Source organism: Sinohyriopsis cumingii, chromosome 11, assembly GCF_028554795.1.
Source record: "Sinohyriopsis cumingii isolate HCF-2022 chromosome 11, ASM2855479v2, whole genome shotgun sequence".
NCBI lineage: Eukaryota > Metazoa > Mollusca > Bivalvia > Unionida > Unionidae > Sinohyriopsis > Sinohyriopsis cumingii.
Window position 1 is genome coordinate 45,473,590 of NC_142971.1, and position 7,025 is coordinate 45,480,614.

Sequence of the window (7,025 nt, forward strand, 5' to 3'; positions counted from 1 at the left end):
GAATTTGAAACGATCGTCCAAGGAAAACTCGAATATAGATACACGCTACCGTCTGAGTACAAATTTATAAAGAAAATCCAGATTGGAATGTATCAATCACTCGCGATTGTCGGCGATGATCAAATCGAGGATTTTGTTAAATTATCGATGCTGGTAGAAAAAGTAAGGTCGAGTTTATCCGATGAGTACGAGTCAAGAAAAATTACTAGCTCGTGTGTTAGGCAGCTAAAAAAGCTACTCGATGAAAGTAAAATTAGAATCGAAGATTCTCAAGATTTTCAAAATTGAAAAATTCCTACCACAAAAAAAAAATAAAATTAAAAATTTTACTAATTTTTGAAAATTTCCCCGATTTTTATTTATTTTTTTGCCATTTTTTTTCTGGCGGACAGATTACGATCTCACCAGCAAGTTGATACTCAATGTTTCCCCGCGTATATCAAGTAAATTTCCATTCTGATCTGTCAGTTTGAAATTTATCCTCGACAATAATCGATTGTGGCATCGCAGGTAAAACGGATTTACTGGCTCTTTTATTATCAAAAATCCCGGAGAGGCGCTAGGTGAAAACGAATATAAGATGAATCCTTGCTGTGCCTGTTCTGACGTAGATGAATCTACATTATAACTACCTTCAACGACATCCGCGTGAAGATTAATTGCTATAACCTCCGTTGTATTAACGATACCCGGCGAGATATGCCGCCCCTGCCCGGTTGGATCGTTATTGTGTTGGAGAATTGATTCTGATTGTATTTTTTTAGTCAACCACGCGGCATGTAATTTCGGAAATAACTCATCGATGGTATCAGTGACGGATTTTCTCATTTCATCAACGTCATAATCAGGAAATTTGAAATTTGGTAGCGTTTCCTCGGTTAATCCGAATACTGTCATGAATTTTTCTTTTTCTCCTGAATTTTTGATCAACTTGAAGCTGCTAATAGGAAGAACATAATCGGCAATTGATATATCATCAATTATCGCCCGAATGAACATACCGTGATAATATTCAATATCATTCGCAAGTTGATTTAAAATCTTCACGCGTTCGATAATTTCGCTGCATGAGCCTGATTTATTTAAGATACATTCATGAAAGGATTCCCGCAGTAAATTTAATTGTAATTTATGTTCTTGATTAAATTCGTCGATGGTTCTTCTTATCAAGATACCGTCTATGGGGGTTATTATCCTGTTAATGTTGGTAGCGTCGAAGATTTCGACATTTGGGGGAATTTTGGGAAGAGGCAACCACGAGAGAATTCTTTTGTCCCTGAAAGTAAAAGCGAACATCGTGAGGTTAAATTTGTAGCTGTTCATGAGATTGATGGCATTGTGGATTAGAGGTTTGTGTCTGATAGTTCCGTACCATCCTTCATCGGTGATAAAATCAGATTTTTTTGGTTCCGGTTGCTCTGGAGGAGCTTCTTCGTGCCAACCTGGAATAATAAAATCAGATTTTTCTGGTTTTACCAAAGGTGCGATTTCGGGCCAACCTAGCACTGTCCTAATTGATGACTGGTAAATATCGACGATATACGGCGATTTTACTTCGATGATCGATGACAGCGTTGGTTCGTGTGCGGATATTTTTATTCCCGGTTCAGCATCGCCGGTTATATTCGATATTCTACCGGTAAGTTCCTTGTTAATTTGCTCAATTTCGTAACTGCCTGTTGGTATGCCAACGACGATCCAATCGGGAGTTCCATCGGGACGGTTTTTATTGGCAAAAACAAGCGAATTGTTCGATGATAATCTACCGAATGATTTTGATCTAATATTGGGCCAGCTGTTATAAACGCGTAACTGTGACAGCGCAATTTCCTTGACGCTAATTGGTATTGGAAAATCGATACTAAATTCTGGCCTGGTTGAGCTTGCCGATATCAGCGTTGTTATCGGTGGTGTTGTGTTTGTCACGATTTGAGTTAGTTCCGACATTATTGATATTCATTCGTTCAATCTCAGAATAGATATTTATCATCATGGAAAATTCGAGATCGGATATAACTCCGTCGTTGAGACTCTCAGAAAGCAGCGATGATAATTTCGAATATGCCTCGTTGACCTGGGATAGTTTACTCGTGTACAGGTATAATTTTTCACTCGTGCATGAGGATATTTTTTTTGCGATAATATTGACAACACCCGCGATTGTCGTTGTCGATGATATTATTATCGTTACTACGATTGGCGCGATTGTTGTTACCGCGGATAAGATTATTCCTGCGCCGGCGATAATTGCGCTTACCGCGTACACAGCAACATCGATGGTAACTAATCTGCGCTGATATTTTTTTATTTTTGTTTGATGTTCGTCGAGGAGTTTTTTTAACGAATCCTGCCATGAACGCGCCTGATTGTATCGGTAATCCGACGCGGTCATTTATTAGTTAGCTTGTCCAACTAAATGAATATGTCCTGATAATATATTCGAAAATTACATAATACTTGGTTGGTTCCGTCATGGATCTATCTGGCGGTTCTAACTCAAATGTTTCTTCGGTATTTTCATCCAGTAAAATATTTAAAAATCCGGAAAAATCATCGGAGGTATGGCGCCATTTGTATAATCTTGGTATTATCTTGAATCTTATCCTGGAAAAAACATATACTCGATACGCACCGGTAATTGGCGCGGTGAAGCTAAATGTATTATTTTCAGGTGTCCATGTAAGTAATATTGATGTTGTCACAAATGGTACATGACAAAGAATTTTTTTTGATATTACAGGAACTGGGATTGAAATATATTTTAATTTTTCGATTCCTACGACATTCATCCTTATGTCAATATTGTCAATTTTTGTGGTTGCGTCGAGAAACTTCGCACTTAAATCTCGAATTTCTCCGTCGTACAACGATACATCGACCTTTTGACGCGTCAAATCACGCGTCGTGGAAATTTCCTCGTTGATTTTGGTAATATCCTCGTTGATTTTTCTCACGCTCTCGCCGAGATCGTCGTGTGATGTTTTATCGGTCTTTTGGTGCGCGATTTGACGTATCGTGGAAATTTCCTCGTTAATTTTGATAATATCCTCGTTGATTTTTCTTGTTTTCTCGTCAAGATAATGATGCGATGTTTTATCACTTTTCTGACTCATTACGGTATTTATTTCGGTAATATCGGCGAAGATGTTAGTGATGTCTTTGTTGATTTTTCCTACCTTTTCGCTAAGATCATCGTGCGATTCTTGATCGACTTTTTTCTTTGCCAGCTCGTGTGTGGCGGAGAAATTATCGCCGGATGTTTTTATATCTTCCTCAATTTTTTTACTAAATTTAGATAAGGTATCGTCGAGTTTTTTAAGATCGTTATTTAGCCTGTTAAGTCTTTTTGTCACTCTGTCCTGAAGATCGTCGTGTAATGCTTTATCGGCCTTCAGAAGCAACGTTGCTGATAGTTCGCTATCTCTTTGTTCCACATCTGCGATATCGGCCTTCAGGGGCAACTTCGCTACAAGATCGGCGATATCAGCGATGGATTTTGATACCGACTCTGATAGGCGAGTAAATTGATCAATACGATCGTTATATTCATCCCGCTTGATTATATCGGTTATTTTGACGTTACTTGTTTGTAATCTTCCTTCTTTGTTCTGAAAAATGGCAACTTCGTCAGGATCTACTTCTGACAACGACAAAAGATTATTAATATCCTCCCTCGTGGCGAACTTTGATAGATCAACGTCAGCTACTTCCTTCTTCCTGTAGAGGAATCTTCCGTAAATATCAACCATGATACTTATCTGCGGCATATTCAAATACGATTTTATGATACGGACCGGATGATTTTGAAATTGCATCAAGGACGTTAATTGATTCAGGACCGCATATTGGTGGATCCATTAATGTCTGTGTTGGAAGTGTCGAATACCAAATTGGAATATTTAACTTTGATACGTAATCGATAAATTCTTTTGGTGGCGCTAGTCGTACGAGTCAAAATAAACAATTTCGCGAGGATTAATCGCGTAGGCGACCCAATGTGTGCCAGGGCCAGTACTTGAATCGAGATTTATTATTCCTGTCTCGGTGGAATTTGGCTTTTCTGGTAGTTGATCCCGCATAAATACGCCTCTGAAAAATTTTATTTTTTTATTTTTTGCTTCGTTGAATAAATCTAAATTTGAATAGGGCGTGCTAATCTCAGGCCGGATCCGTACGGAGGGGGGCGTCTTAGATAAAGGCCGCTTCCTTTTTTTTACCGTATCGCCCTCCTATTTTTTCTAGTAGTTTTTTACCTGCGTATCCAGCCGCGCTTGATGCTAGACCGGTTGCTATCGACGGAGCAATTGCGGCTAATAATCCGGGAATAGCGGCTAGTAGGGGGAAAAATCCACCTGTTTTGACCATATCTTTGATGGCACCTGGACTAAGATTCACATGAACGCCGGAATTTGCTGATTTGGCTTTGGTAAAGCGTCCATGCTGATTCTTAGTTAGCGATAGTTTGTTAGGCCCGCCCTGAATTTGATCATTTTTCAGGGTTAATTTCACGCCGCATCGCTTTGTTATCGCTGACTGGAGCTTTTTTATCTGACCCGGGGTCAGAGTTACGCTGATGTGTTCGTATGGCATATTAATATCGTTTTAATCTAAATTTAGAAACCTTCGATGTTACATTTTTTCGACAGGTGCGTCGATGACTCTCATTCTGCCGCTGATGCCTTCCAAGATCATTGTTCTATCGCTGAGAATTACCGCGATTGCTCTGGCTGGTCCACCTGTGTTAATTTTGGCTTTGAAATGAATATCAACGACGGATTGTTTTACCAGATCAAGATGCTCCAGGGAAAAATAGTAGATAGGATAAAGAGTATTAAAATCCAGCTGTGATATTTGTAATCCTGTATCGATATTTTGATCACGACCCATAAAACACAACAAGCGATGATATGCGCGAGCCGTCGAATAATTTTGAAAATTAATTGATATTTCCTCGGATGGTTCTTGTTGCCCGTTTATCCTCAACGATACATTTGTTGCATCGAATCTATCGAATATCATGTGACTGTGAGTTTGATCGTATCTGTTTGCGTTTTGAAGAACCACAAATATATGTCTCGGCGCCGAGACGCCTTGTTGTGACGCAATTCGCCAGGTAAATATTCCGTTGATATTAACGTCGATAGAGTCGGTTGTCGTTGTTAGCCAGGACATGACAGACTTACCACCTTGGTTCATGAATGACAATAATTTTTCTTCCACAATTATCGATGGAACTATCGCTGGCATCCACAAAGTAAATTTAGTTAGCAACACCTTACCTGGATCAGCAACAACAGCGTTTCTCCAGATGGCTCTGTCATTACCTGTGTCGTCTCGAACGAAGGAAATTGTATGTTTTGCTCCGTAAATAACTTTCCTGAAATGTCTGCAAAATCCAAAAATGTGAGATAACGGAATTGCACAGGAGAATCTTCGTTCATTGCCAATTAACATTTTTTCCCGCGTGGCAAATCCAAGGTTATAATTATTATTGATGTTAATTATCATGTTTTCAACGTCAGCAACAGCAGTATTAGCGTGATTATTCGGTTGCCTAACATCATACTGGATATGATCAGCGTGATCAGAATTATCTTTGGCGAACATCATACTAGGACCGGCTGATCTGGTAAAATCATCCGAGTGTCTGGCTAGGCCTATTATCGTCGTTGCAACATCAACGTTACCTGTAATTGATTCAATTTCTCTTCCATCGATCATGTAAGTGGCGCTCTTAAATAACGCCATAATACCGTTATTGACAAATCCGACTTTAGAATTTGCTGCATAAACGGTATTATCACGTTTCAAAAGTTCGCCAGTAAATTCGATATATGCCTCAGATGGAAGAAAATATCTTGTTGTATCGTGAACTTGAATTTCAACGCGATTAGGTGCATTTGGTATCACTGCGTCGTACGAGAAATACTGGAAATCACGCACAGATGTGTCTCTACCTACAGGCTCGTCCATGTCGAACACTTCGTTTGACACTTGTGCGAACATTTATTATTAAGAATTATCATCTAAAACGAAGACCGCTACCCGATATGAAACTTGTGTTTGCAACTTCCTTTGCTAGGTCATTTATTTTTTTGTTTGCTGCGTCGTTTATAGCTTTACTGACATCGGTGGGCATTTCGCTGGTGCTAGGTAATTTGACAGGTTGCTTTTTTTTACTCATTAAGTTTGATATTTTGCTTTTGACAACATCGAAGCCTTTACTGGCCAAATTACCAACACCAGAGATGACAGTCTCGCCGATCTTTCCTATTGCCTTTGACGCAATTTGCTTGGCTGCAGGTCCGATTTTAGGTACCACTCTTGTGACGAAACTTTTAACGATGTCGCCGAATCCGTTGCCGTGGATGTATTTGTATACTGGCAATCGAGAATTAGCCACGCGGACCTGTCTGGGTCTGCGTTGATGCTTGTGAACAATCATGTTATCTAAATGTGATTGTTTTAATCGATGAGTTCATCGACGAGCTCTTTGTAAATGTAGGAATTAATAACACCGCCACGGAATAATCGCTGACAAATATCGGAGGCTTCGTTGATTATTTCAGAGGAATTATTTCCGGCTCGTTTTCCCCCGATTAATATTTCGAGGCGAGATACGTCGTTGACAACGCTGTCGGGGCAAATGGTATATCCGCTTCCTGTTTTTGGTTCTGGTGTTGAATATGGCGATCGTCCCATTAGTTTTTTGTGTTCATCGACCTCCTTTAAAAAATTTAAATATCCGAAATCGTATAAATCCATCGGCCTCCTTAAACTACCAAAATAAATTACCGCCGGCCATGTTCCTGGTCCGAATGAATCAACAAAATTTTCTCGCAAATATATTCTTCTATTAAACGGGGAATAATCCGAAGCAATATCCAATCTTGAAAAATTATCTTTGAGCTCATTGATATGTCTTTCTTTCAAATAATTATCAGCAGATATATTACTAGGATCAGATAATCTTCTTGAAAGAGCTGCAATTTCTTCCTCAGTTAATTCTCGAACTTCCTCGTCTG